At 39.4% G+C, this 14051-nt stretch overlaps 1 protein-coding gene across 1 annotated transcript in view; it reads right to left on the bottom strand.

Annotated features, from left to right (window-relative positions):
- PARD3B (par-3 family cell polarity regulator beta) overlaps nucleotides 1–14051 on the bottom strand; it is a gene marked incomplete at both ends in the record, with an annotated part of 424820 nt that overhangs the window by 96718 nt on the left and 314051 nt on the right. The gene's annotated exons all lie outside the window — the stretch shown is intronic.

The following is a 14051-nucleotide window of genomic DNA, read 5'->3' as shown; positions in this document are numbered from 1 at the left end:
CTGTGTGTCAGCACCCACACAGACTAGACCATGTGTTTTGCTCTTATCTGTAATTATTGTCTCTCATTCATGTCTGGCCGTAATTTAAGGATTTGTTCTTTGTTTAAATGAGGATGCAATTGGAAAGAATAAAATCTGACTAAGTTCTGAGAGTACAAAACTAGATAAGTTCGTAAGAGCTCTTTTAAAGAGTACTTCTGGATTTTTCTTTCTGCCTAGTAATATACTGTCATTTAATATTTATGCTGTGAAAGTCCTCCAGAGACCCCAATCAGTTTGGGGGTCCCACTGTTCTATACCCTGTACAAATATGCATAACGTAAGTCTGCTTTATGCAGCCAGTAAAAGGTGACTGAACTGAGGAGCTGCATTTCATTTCTGACAGAGCTAGACAGAATACTGGGGTCAAGCATGTCAAATATGTTCATGAATTATGGGCCAAAAGGTATAAAAACGTCCCCTACTGTTCCCCAATTTGAAATTCTCAGTTGCACAAGTAAATGATCAATCTGTGTGTTCCTACACAAATTAATGTGTCCTTGCATGCATGACAACAATAATGTACAGAAAAGTAATGATTTCTTTATTAAATATACCATATTGCAAGCTATGTACTCTGATTCAAAGCTGCAAACTCTCCTGTGAAAGTCTGCAGCATTGCCTTGGTGATCTTTCTTTTACCTTTTTTATTTTTCATGTCAGGCCAAACTGACTCAAGTAGAATAGCTGAACTACTATGCATATACTTCAACTGTAAATCACTGACTTTAGGTTTCTCCTCTGATGAAAGCAGAAAAAAGCAGAAATCTTGCAAATACTCAGGCTCATAAGTTAATGATCCGAATCTTTTGTGACTTTCATCAATAATTCTGAGCTTGTGGTCAAATGAAGTTCTTTGCGACTCTGCAGCAAGTCTTCCAGACAATAAGAACTTGGTTAGAAAGAGAATGATGGCTGCAAGAGACAGACACGTAGTCTGTGCTGCTAGTGAGAAGAAGGGAAAATACTACAGGTAATAACATGAAATGTTTTTATCTTGGCTCTGCCATGGGGAGTAGGAAGAGCCGTATCTCAGTGCATGGTTTTTCTTCCTTCTTCTTCTGTGTGGCAATGAGATATGTGGTGTCTTACATTCTCTGAGGGATCCTTTGATCAAACTATATATACACCTCACCTATAAACAATCTTCAGTTCTTTCTTTCTGATCCCTATTCATTCCACTGCTTCCAGAAGGACAGCAGATTCTGTCCATGCTTTACTTTTCCTGAGTATAGAGCAGCACACTGATTCCACTGCTGCTTTTTGAGTTCTAGCAGTCCCAAGACTGTGGAGCCACAAACCCCTCCAGAGAATGGTGGTGGCAGTGAAGGCAGCAGTTGGGAAACACAGGAGAGACAGGGGTTACACATACAGAGTGAGAAGACACAAAGTGAGAAGGGCTCACAGATTTAGAGACATCCCAAGTGAAAAAGAAAAGCTAGATGAAACTCTGTATATATTGCTCTCTACAGAGATGTCAGGCAGCCAAACAATAAATTGCCTGAGGACGAGCACCAGCAGGCTGCATCTGAAACACCCCTGCTCCCTAACACTCACACATGCTGGGAAGGTCTCACGGCAGTCTTCTCAAGAGAGGGTGTATTAGCACTTGCATCTTGGTCATAATCCAACTCTGGTACTTTGTTTATATTCAGGCTGCCTACTTTTCTGCCACAGTTTCAATTACGGGTTTGTGGAGTCTCATATTTGACTGTAGTATGTATTGATTTTGAAAACATTATTCTTGGGCATTTTGTATTGCTGCAGGGAGTTGAAGTTGGATATGCTGCATACTCAAGAGGAAAGTGAAAAAAAAAAAAATCTTTAACATACATCCCTTTCAAGTCAAGGTTTTATTTCTTGCTTACTGGGGAAATACATTTTAAATAAAATAAACTGACAATTTTGATTGTAATAGCTGCCAATGACAACTCTTAGCAAAAACAGCGCTGTTTGCTGGTAGTAGAGATGCTCTCGCCATAAAACTGGCAAGTTCCAGTGTAATTATAAATCTGAAATAGTGAGTTGGTTCTGATGAAAACAGCTTTTGGGGTTTTTTTGCTATTTTTTACTTCAGATGGGATTTGTGCAGGCTTGCAATTTTACCTGTTACGTTAAGTATACAGCATGTAGCCCAAGGCTAGGGAAATGTTCAGATTTTTGGCCTCTTTTGCACATTGGTATAGCATGAAAATCCATTCTCTTTTATTATTATTGTAATATGTCTTTCAGCTCAACCAAAATCTTGCACAAACATTAAAAAGTAAAACCAGCAAAAAATTTAACACTGTTAAGAAAAGCAGTACAGAGTAGACAGTATTAAACCAAAAGACCCAGCGTCATCTCTGCCTGAATTTACACCCTGTTCTAAAAAATTCATGGCCTGCTCACTGATGCATTCTAATTGCCATGGGCTTCCAATGATAAAATTAACTTCCACTCATTGTAATTTTGCATGGGCTTGTGCACTACAGGCGTAATGGTTCTCTACAGAGAAAAAAGAAGAAAGAAATAGAAGTACTTGCTGCCCAACTGTGTTTGATCATGTTCTCACTGATATAGTGTGAGGCTCTTCAGTGCTTTCAACAAGGACAGGATAAAAATCTGTTGTCAAAATTATCTATAGAATTAACCAAATCCATATAAAATTCTATGAACACTGAATAGCTTTAGGATTTGAATTTCCAATTCTCCAGGCAACAAATAATTGGATTGTGGTAAAATCTGCCTTCCATATTAATACTATCATCAGAAGAATAAAAATATTAATGAAAAAATGTATGGCACATAGGCTTTTCAAAAGGTCTGTTTTGCCATACTGTGCAGAGCAAAATTCTCTTCAACTTAATATCTGATGGAATTGTTACTCTGAAAACTCTAAGTAGCAAATGGAGAAATATAACTAGAAGACTTGAAAATAAACACATCAGCTGTGTCCTCTCATTCTATACCCATCTATAATCAATTTATTTCAAATGAAGCCACTTGTAATCGTAATGACAGTAAGGAAATAAAACCATATCTGCTCCAGCTCTCTGATTATCCACTGTAAATGCCTGGGAAGTACTGTTAAAGAAGTTAAAGCCCTAATAACCTCAGTATACTTTTCAGTTGAGAAAATTAATATTCCAGCTACTCAGAGCATAGTCCTCCTGTAAACAAAAGCATAAAGGGATTTTCTTTATGTGATCAGATCTCTGAGCGTTTCATCCTTAAGGGAAAAGCCCATACGCAACAGTTGAAAAACATGCTGTGCAAGAGTGAGGAGCTATTCTATTTCTATTAATTTCAAAGGACGCCCTGCAAATAACTAAAATTTTTCCTCTTAGAAGCATTAAATGAAGCTTGAATACCAAATGTGTGTTGTCTTTGTGCAGTATTTACTACCATTCTATTAGCATACGTACGCTTCTTTCCAAGGCTTCCAAGAAATAAAAATTAGAACAAACGTCCTATAGACCTGCTCTGTTATACTTGGGATAAATGTCTTATATGCAAGACCTAAAGCTGTGGTCATGGCAACACTTCGTTTCCATGTGGAGCCGTGAGCTTCCAGATCTCAAATGTGTTGATATTTGCTTCAAGGATTAAAAAAGCAGGCAGGTCTATAAAGTCCCAGGCTTCTAAGCAGGCGAAACATCTGGTGAGTGGGACCCCAAGCAGCCAGCTAACTGAATTCAGCAATTTGGATTTCTTAGTTAATTCAGTTGCCCTAGATCAGTAGATGTCACTGCAGCTAACAGGGTACACAATGGAACTGCAAACATCTGTGGGGAAACAATTCCAGAGGGCCTATGACACAGTCAAACAAGATACGAAGTCTAACAATGTCATAAAATCTTGACATCTCCAGAAATGATCTGTAAAAAAAGAGTGATTTCTAAAGTACATCTAACAAAAGCTCTGACACCCAGTCATTTCACAGCAAATGGCGAAAAATGCCAAGATTATTAAAGCAGGTCCCTTATGAAAGACTAGAAATAACCCTTAAAATTAAATTTAAATGTGAGTAAGAATGAATGAGTGAGCAAGAAAGATAAAGATACTAATAAGGTATGATTTTCAAGTCCACACAGGGACTATAAAAAGCTTATTAACTGCCACTATTGCTGTGTGTTTCAAGTTATTTTATCACTCAGCTTTACAGCAGAAGGAATACTCTAGAAGCAGTACTGTGTTTTGATTAATCACTTTTATACATACACTTTTACAGAGTATTAAACATTGCCATAAAGATCTTTAGTGAGTCAGACTTGTTGGTGATTACAGGCCAGGTTCATTTTACATTTATGTTAATAGAAGCATTAATGAAATACATCTTTCACATTTTTAGTGGCTCTTTAAATACCTAAAAGGTTTGTTACTGAATGTTTACTTATTGGGCCAATGTATGCCATTGAGTATTACCATTGAGTATGCCATTACCAGTGGGACCAAGAGCTTTTCAACAGCTGAAAGAGGAAAAGAAAGAAGAGAACATGCTGCAGTAAAACATGTTTTGAGAACTTAAGAACGGAGCACACACAGCAAGGGCCGGGCAACACTGTTCAAATCTCCAGTATCCAAGAAGAAAAAAGTACCTCCATGCAGCTCTGCACGGGGGCCTGTGAGCCAGGGAGGGTATGCATCTCTTTTCCTTGCCTCACTGCCAGCTCCCTGCTCCCAGTGAGTTGATTCCATTCCTTCTGCGGAGGATTTAGCCCCAGCAACATCAAGATGCCCCAGTGTACAAGAGCTATCGCAGCAAGGTCTCCTCATGACAAAGCCTTGCCCAGGAGCCTCCCTGCTGCTTGTCTCAACTGCAGGGTGAGAGAAAAACCCAGAGAAGATGATAAACACAGGAAATGGCCATTTCAGCCCCTTCTGCTCTCTTCCTGCTCCTGGTGAGGTTTGCTTGCAGGAAAATCTACATGGCCAGCCTCGTACCTCCCTGCTTGCCCACCTGCTGAGGCTTACTCCCAGGGCAGCACCAAGCGGGAGGCAGGCAGCAAGAGCAGCAGCTTTCCATAATGAACAATGGGCAGCTTAGGCAAAGACAGCTCCCATGAAAAGGGAACGATGATCTAACCTCTGATTTATTCTATCAGTGGAGGCAACACATGGATTTGGTAAAACATCTTGTGCTACAATTATTATTTGTATTTCACAAACGGAGATAAATTTAATGAATGTGATATCCTCATATTTACCCATCTTCAAATTATTTTCGAGGATAATCCACATTATTCTAACGCTGCAAGCAGAGTTAAACTGGTTATGGTCAGCAGGAAAAGAGAAGGCTATGCAGAAAATGTGAATATGAAGAAATCCACATTACTAACACCAATATATGTTGCTCCTCTTATGTCAACGTTAAGTGAACAAGTGCCTTTTTTTTCCTTTTCATTTTAATTACTGTATCAGGCTGCTGGAGCTAGACTAAAATGACTGCGCTTCCAGATCCAGCCTAATGGGAGCAAAACTTATCTTTTTAACAACTCTGATTAAACACAACCTCCCCCCACCCATTTATTTCTTTGATGCCCAAATTAGCATCTTTTCTGCAGCATGCTGAATTAATTAGTACAGTGACAAAGAATTAGTCCAGATAAGATCAAAGCTGAAACCATATTTATCTGGAATTTGAAATTAAGAGCAGAGAGTATTAACCCTCAGCACTTCAAGGAGCTTTCCACATGGCATACTTAGTAAGCCTTCCAGGAGTTCATTCAGAATAAATCAGCAGTGCAATTTTTTTCCTCACTGAAGTTTTGCTAAAAGGAAAATAAATTTGCCATAAAGCCTGCTACAATGGGGAACTGCCTTTAAAGCATACCCTGAACATGCTACTCATTATGTAACTTGCAGGCATCAGTAGAACAAAGCAAACAAAGCTGAGAAAAGACAGCTAATCACATTTGTATTAATGCTTGGATCATCACATAATTCCCAGACTTAATGGCTAATGAAAGAATTCCCAGCACCGAATCTGAGAAGCTGCTTGCTGTAACACCTCACAGGTAAATAACCTATAATCTTCAACGGAGAGGGTCACACGCAGAAATGAAATGTCAAACAGAAGCCCTGAATTACAGAATGAAGGTTACTCTGACAGCGTCAACCATGTAGGCAGCAATAAAAGAAAATCTTCATTGCTGGTATCATTGTCTTGGATATTATCTCTGTTTCAGTATCAGAAAAAAGACGGAAGGCTGTTTACCACGTGAAATGCGAGATGTTGCTCTTAGGCCTAGAAATTGCAGACCACAGGCAATCTAAATAATCACCCCAAAATGTTTGCACCCATTGTGTTCCCTAAGCCTTTGAGCCTCATACCCTTTAAAAAAAAAATAGAAGTTGGTCTTAATTTAGATACATGTGAGTCACTGTAAATCATTTTGGTAATTAGGTATTAGGAAATCCTTATCAATAGGGCAGTTCTGTTCAACTCTACCAAATATCAAATCTTACTTCTGAGGCATATGAGCAAAGAAACTAAAACAAGGACTGTGATGGTACCCTAAGACTTGGGCCACTTGAGTTAGAAGTGGTTGCTGTAAACCGACAAAGTCCATCTACCGAACCAATGGAATAACTCTTATCAGCTACTATACACAGACAACAGAAGGCAGCTATGAGAAGTCATCCTTCACACTCCAAGGAACTTATTTTTAAGAAACATGCCAAGGTAGTCTGAGCGTTGGAGACAGCATTCATGAAGAGGGGTCACCACTACTATTATGTGATCAGGAAAATCATGTTATTGAATGGCAGCTACGTATCTGTTTCCATGAAATGATGCTTCAATCATCTCATGACCGTGTTTCTAGTCTTTAGTCACCAGTACAAGAATTCTGCATTCCACATCATATGCATCAAGAAAGAAAAAACTGCAGTAATAGAGCACAGCTGTGATTTACAGCTTCATTAGAAGGAAAAAATTGATTTATAGTCTGTACAATACAACAAGCCCTGCCAGCTTGTCCACCAGACTGTGGAATTACCCTCCACCCAAGTAAGGAATTATTCCCATAAATTCTTATTTTTCCCTACTTCATACAGCATCAGCCATTTTCCCCTCTTGGTACCACCTTACAGGTGAGTAATTTCTGCTGAAGTGAATACTAATCCTGTCCCAGCCAGTGCATAGGAACAGCTATGCCTATTCTGCATTGAGTCTGCAAATGCCAACCTGCCAACCCCATAGGAATGTGACAATCACACCTATGGCGTGTTAACTCCATACTCAAAGCAAAGGAAAAAGACCAGACTATTAAGCCCTTGACACTGCTTTCTTAATTCCCATTTCATAGTCATTCATTTTCGAATCTCCATGAAAAGAAAACAAAGAAGCAGGCAGTTAGGCTAGCTACTAATTTTTCCAGGAATGCTATTCCCCGTCATGCAGGAAAACAATAAATGCAGTTTCTGACTGAACCTTAGATGAATAGGTTCAGCCAGAATTCCTATTCGTCTAAGGTTCAGTCAGTAAGACAAAGTAGGAGACAGAGATTCCATGTGCAGCCTGTGGACGTTGCCATCTCCCCCTCCAGAACTACCTGCTGACTTTGTGGTTTTCTCAGATGTGGCTTTGGAGATTCTGCAGTCAAGTGAAAGCCAGCATTCCCTGGTGTCCTACCTGCACCTCCGGTCCTCTGCAGGTAACTGAGAGCCACCTGAAGGTGGGACAGGGAAAAAACCAACTGAAAGCTAAAAGATAGCTCTTTGGGTGCCAAACTTGTCAAGAACAGGCTGACCAGTTTCTCCTTTTCTATTTCAAGCTTTCTCCTCATCTGTTGTGTGTCTCTTTTCCCTATTACTAGCCACATGACCCTAGAATTCACTGAAGTATCAGCTACCTATTATGTAAGTATGTGTCTGTATTATGCCTGTTAATAATGGGAAAGACTTCATTTTTCTCATCTAATAACTCTTGTGCTATTCTGTGTTTTTCTTAGCATTTCAGCTACTGAGGCACTACATGAGAATCTCCACTCGTGCTACAAAACTTTTTGCTCAGCCCTCTTGGCTATGGAAAAACAATGTGCAACTGTGACATTGTCAGAACTGCAGATAACAAAACTCACGGAGCAAATTAAATACACAACGTTTGCAAAAAAATAACCAACCCTGAAAACCTGCTACATTTGCACCAGAGCCATGGTACGTTGAGGTGTCAGACTTGCTAATCATCTCACCACTGCAGTATTCACCTTCTTAACCAAACCACGTGCCTTCCTCCCCTTACAGGCTGCAGAGGGGATTTGTTTGGGCTTATCTGACTTTCATGAAGTGAAACTGCTTACTGCAGGTTCCAGCAAGATCTCCAGGAAAAACATGTCCCTTGAAACAGAGCAGGAATACCGAGGACTCCCCTATGTTCAGTTGAGACAAGAAGCTCCATTCTCTGTGGGAATGTAGTGACTCTCTAACGATCAATTAACGTTGAGCATATATCATCATATCCATTCTCCAAACGAAGATACTGAAGCATGAAGGGTAAAAATGTCCTGTACCATTTGAAAGGTCCTGTTCTCTGATCACCTCAGAGCTATGATTACATAATCACTACATCTACCTGCCTCATCTTCCAGCCGGTTTGCTATGATGCTTTTTCCCCTTGACTATTTCTCCCCCATCTCCTTTAAGTTCTCTTCTCATTCATTTCTTCCTCTTTTCCTAACACACTCTCCCTCTCCTTGCTCGACACTCCTTTCATATGCTCTACTGCTGCACTGCTACAGAAATACCTCTTCCTGGATATTTCTGCTGGAGACTGCACAAAAGGAATGTGGCTTGGGAACCAGCACTCTTGCATTGAAATGCTATGCAGAAATATGCAGTACAGACATGCAGAGATCTCTACAGCTGCTGAGCTACCAAACCGGTCTCCACGCTCAGTGGGATGCATTAGACTGTATTTTAGCTCTGCACTGCTCAGAGTGCTTAAGAAACTGAACTAAGAGACAGTACACAGTGAAGAGATTCTTTCGAAGGGGGACTTCGAGAGAGGGATGGATCTTGAATAGGAAAAGGAGGTTGTAAAGGCAAACAGAAAACTTAGCGTGACTTGTTTTTCCCGATGAACTTCTAAGGTTAAAGCATCACAAATTCCACTTCCGCACCTGTACTGCAGCTGAAGATATTTACAAAGCAGTAACATTCAAAACAATGCCAAAGTAAGAGCGGAGTTATATGTAACATATTTAGAAAGATGTGTTATTGCATAATAAATAAGAGATGGTTTTGCATTTTTAAACTGTCAAAATCAGTCCTTCAGATAAATAATACCTTCCCTCCCTGGCCTTGGCTATTGCACATTACTAATTAGACACAGTAGTTTGTGGTTAACGTCCTTCCCTGCAGATTTATTATCAGCTTGTATATTGTTTTCAGTAGAATTGTGCTAATGGTAAGGTCTGCTGGAGGCCAACTGCATGAAGCCACTGGGAGGAGAAATCTGTTTGCCTGTCAAAACAGTGGCTATCAATTAGAACTGTAAATGTGATTCCTTTAAGTGTCTTGGATGGTAGCAGAGATTTCCAGTGATGGATTAGGGAGCTGAATCACTTTCATATTGTACTCAAGGAAGCTTTCAAGCAAACAGCTGTCCACATGAAACAAATTCACCACTGTTTTTGAGCAAATCCGGAAGAACCAATTTGATCTGCTATTTTTCCAGAATCGCAGCTATAGGGCATTTTATGTGGCATACTGACAAAATTGGTACTAGAGTATTCTAGGGTTTGCTTAGGAAAACCTGGCTTAAGATAGCTATAGTAGCAGGAGAAAAAACAATGAAGTTGTTGAAAGACATGATGCATCAAAAAAGAACCAGTGAGACAATGCAATTCCGCTGTTCACTGATTTGGGATGCAGCCCTGGCACACAGAAAGCAATTTCCCCTTTGATACAAGCACCCAGCTCTCATTAGCATCAGTGAGTTGTGTGGACATACTGATGGGAATATATTCCCTGTATTTTGCAGGAAATTAACACCACTCACTCGGGGACTGAAGGAGGCACTGTCTGTCACTCAGGCAGCCTCTCTGTCAGTTAATTAAGCAAAAACCTCTGCCACAAATCTCAAGAGGAAGCTCTCCCCTGTTCTTCTTGGTAGAGCAAAACTGACACAAAGCAAAATGTCAGGAACAGGAGCTGGGAAGTGGTGATGTTCAGGGAAGATGTACTTCAGCCTGCCTTTGCTAAGATCTTTTGCCACTAGGATTTGTGGATTTTGTAAATAGCTATTAGCAATCAAATGGATTAGTTATAGCTGAGTTTAAGCTTTAAGAACGATTTAAGAAAGTATTTTCAACTCATACACTGTGGTTTTTGGTTACTGGTTATTTTCAGTAGAGGTAATCTCAGATGGCATGTATAAAAACAAGTCAGCAAGACTGCTAAACCCTCCAGGACTCTGATGCTAATTTCATGCCAAGAAAGTGACTAACCAATACAAGAAGAACAAAGGGCTCCACCATACTCACAAAATGTGGCTCTGGCAGCTGAAGGACAAGATTTCAGCATGGGGAAGGTTTCACCCAGTTGCTACATGACAGACTCTCTCTTCAGGCTGGGAGACAAGACTGAACATATTAAAAACCTTTCCCCAGTACCACTTTATAGATAAATATCAGAACTGACTGAAATTTTTAGCCAATTACATGAACTACACAGCTCTGTCATATCTGCTTTCAATAGTATTGCTCATGAACTATGTGCCAGAAACTTACTTTATAAGGTTTCAATGAAAACCTGGCAACCACTTCTGTTTCTCGAATCTTAAAAGCAGTAATTCTGGCGCAATCAGACAGAGAAATACATTTGACTGGATAAGGCCAGAGAAAATTGCCAGAATAGTGCTTCAAACCATGAAATAATTTTATTTTGCTGGCTATTACAACCACGTAGCTTAAAGTTGCACAAACAACATAAACAGCCGAGATTCTCAAGCTTTTTCCTCCTTACATATTTCTTGCCTTTCACACATTGACTCTCTACCACAGATATTTATGCACTATATTTAAAAGAATTATTTGGCATTGGTGTTCATATTGCCAGCCTGTTAATTTTCACGTGACAATACTGGGGGAAATCTCTCTGCTTTCTTGTACAGCAACGATCTGCACATCAGACAAAGGCTTTGATTTCTTTTCCCACTACCCCCAGAGCTCCATGTCCTCAGGTTATATTCACTCATTCAACTATTTGCAATACTAAGCCACTGGCGCTAATTTTACCTAGTGACCAAAATGAGCACAGATATCTTACAAATTCTGCATGTTATCACTTCAGCATGAAAAAGTTAGTCTGAAAAGGAACTTAGTTATGGGGGTGATAAAACAAATGCTAAATTCAAAGCCCACAGCAGCATAGAAGGCTGAAGAACACAGACGGAGACTGTCACTCATTTCATTAAAACTTCTGCCACAGGAGCTGCAGAGAAAACAGTATCACTGCAGGAATAAAAACTAAATGGTGTTGATAAAAAACTACTCCAGGGTGTGTAGCCAGTCAATTAACTCTTTTTTTTTGTTTCCAACCTGTGCCTGATTCAACCACATTTTTTCCTGAATGTATTAGGTATTAGCCATTGTCCACTAAATACTTTGTAGGAAAAAAACCCTGGCTCACAGGCTACCCCATGAACCGAACACAATCATTCTTCATTACAAATAACATTCTGCTTATTTGTTATTAACCGCAACTGATCTCACATATTGTTTCCATTTCTAGACTTGATAACTCGTTGTTTAAAAACTACCTTCACAAGCAGAGGGGAGGAGAAGCCACTCTGCACTTCTTGAAAAACACGTTTTGGCCACAGGCCCAAAAATTTACTGCATAAAAAACCCCCACAACTGTACGAACACAAATTTCACCACACAAGTGCTCACAGTTGATGAATTACATTTAGCTCAAAGTATTTCATCTGTAAAACAAACTAGAGACCTGACTGTGAAACAACTTAAGCATCTGCATTTCAATTTTTCTGGCTGTATCCTTAGTTTTGTGTCATGGGAAAGGCGGAAAGAATTTATCAACTATATACCACTTATTATTTGATCTTTTTATACCACTACTACTTTCATTTTATTAGATAGAACATTTAAAACGGATTTTTTTTTTGTTAATAAATGAGTTGTCTCTGTACTCTTGTATTATTGTTGTGCATCTAGACAATGGGACCAAAGATGTACGTAGATTTGGATGAAGCTGCATTACTGATTTACAGTGCCATGATGCTGTTATTTGGTCATGGTCTTATAACTAAAAAGCCTAGTTGCCTGGCCTCAATTTTGCTTTTCTTCTCATGTGGGTAAATTTAACCCTTTTACCCCATTCCCTCCAGTCATTCAATTTCCTGACATCTTCTGCCTCACTTGTACATAGCTGTTCACTTGTACCATGGTCTCTTTTCCAGCTGCTGCTGAATAGACAAGTATCACTACAAATACAGTTCACTGATCCTTGGAAAAAAGAAATAACAGGATATGGGAATGTAAAGCAAAAATCATGGTCAAACCCAAGGTCCAATTTCAATAACTGGAAAGCTGTACACGTGGAAAAAACATTCCCCAAAGTCCTCACAATAGCTGGAATTAAGAACTACATCTTTTGTGCTAATAGACATACTTCCTCTAGCAATTAGTTGGTATATTCTCTAAATAAGCAGAGTAGTGAAAACCAGTTACTGCCCCAGCACCACTATTGCAAATCTTTAACAAAAATCGCTGCATTTAGCAGACTGGTTGAAATCTAGTTCCAAACAGAGAACAGTGAGGATTTTGTCTGTTATAATGTGGCTAATATTGCCTGAAACTGAAATGAAAAGGGGAAGGTAAAGAAATGGAGATATTTAGTGGTTCTCATCTTGCTGAAGAAATATCCAGAAGGTGGAACGGAGTCTGAGAATGAGAATGCCTGCACAAGGGAAGAAAGTAGACAACAGATTTAAGTGCAATAAGGTGTAAAATATTTGTTTTGTGTTGATTTGAATAAAAAAGAACTCAGATTTATTTAGGCTTAAGCAAAAAAAGACAAGATAAATATACATGTGGGAGGAGCAAACATCAAATATCTGTATGAGTTCTGTTGCGGAGGCAGACTGCTAGGGAAGAGAAAACACTAAAATCGAGATAAACGTCCAGTATCACTAACGTCTCTGCATTAAATATCTTGATCTGCAAGTCAATTTTACTTTTGTTAGCTGCTCTTTTTAAAAGCCTATTTAGTGGACACCACATTCCAGTTTGTTCTATCAGCACAACTAGTCAAAAAAAAAAAAATTAACACACCAAGGCCTGAACAACACCCCACCTGGGAAATTCCCTCTCCTCTTTCCCGTAGTTGCTGTCCTGAATTCCAGCATTGCCTAGGAAACCAAGCACAGGCTTTTCGTGTCCTTGTGATTCCAATCACAGCACGTGCTAAGGAATGGTCATTTCCCCGAGCCAGAAGCAACAGAGAAAGGTCTATTTTGTTCTAGCCCATCTTTTTAATTCCCCCAGTAGATGTAGTGTTTACCATTTTACTGCTGCTCCAACCAAATGCAAACACTGTGTTTGTCTTGTGGTATTCAAGTTATTGTGCCAGAGAAACCCCGTGTCTCCTTTCAACAAGGTATTTCTCAGATGCATTGTTTTCCCAAATATCAAACACAGAGAGAAAACTGGTTGAAAATAATTTCATTGCAACTTTATCAAGACATGGAGAAGTTTTCTAAAAGGAAAACCATTGAGATAAATCAGAAAAGGCTTCTCTTATCATTATTAAATAATAACTTAAGCACAGGATTAAAGTTAGCCAGATCACTTATGCTATTAATGACCCAATTTTTTAACCCACCTTTATCATATCCCTTGATGTTCCTGAAATAAAGCAAGCTCTTAGATCCCTTCTCTCCTGAATCATAGCCCTTTGCAAGAAACTGACACACTCCTCTTTTTCTGAACCTTATACCTAACCCCAAATGAGGACCCCAAAATAACTCAGCAACCCGTATTCATAAGATGTCATAAGTCCTACTT

The sequence above is a fragment of the Psittacula echo genome, assembly GCF_963264785.1.
Source record: "Psittacula echo genome assembly, chromosome: 6".
NCBI classification, from domain to species: Eukaryota; Metazoa; Chordata; class Aves; order Psittaciformes; family Psittacidae; genus Psittacula; species Psittacula echo.
The sequence above is the reverse complement of the archived record's forward strand: the minus strand, read 5'-3'. Positions and strand labels throughout refer to the sequence as shown.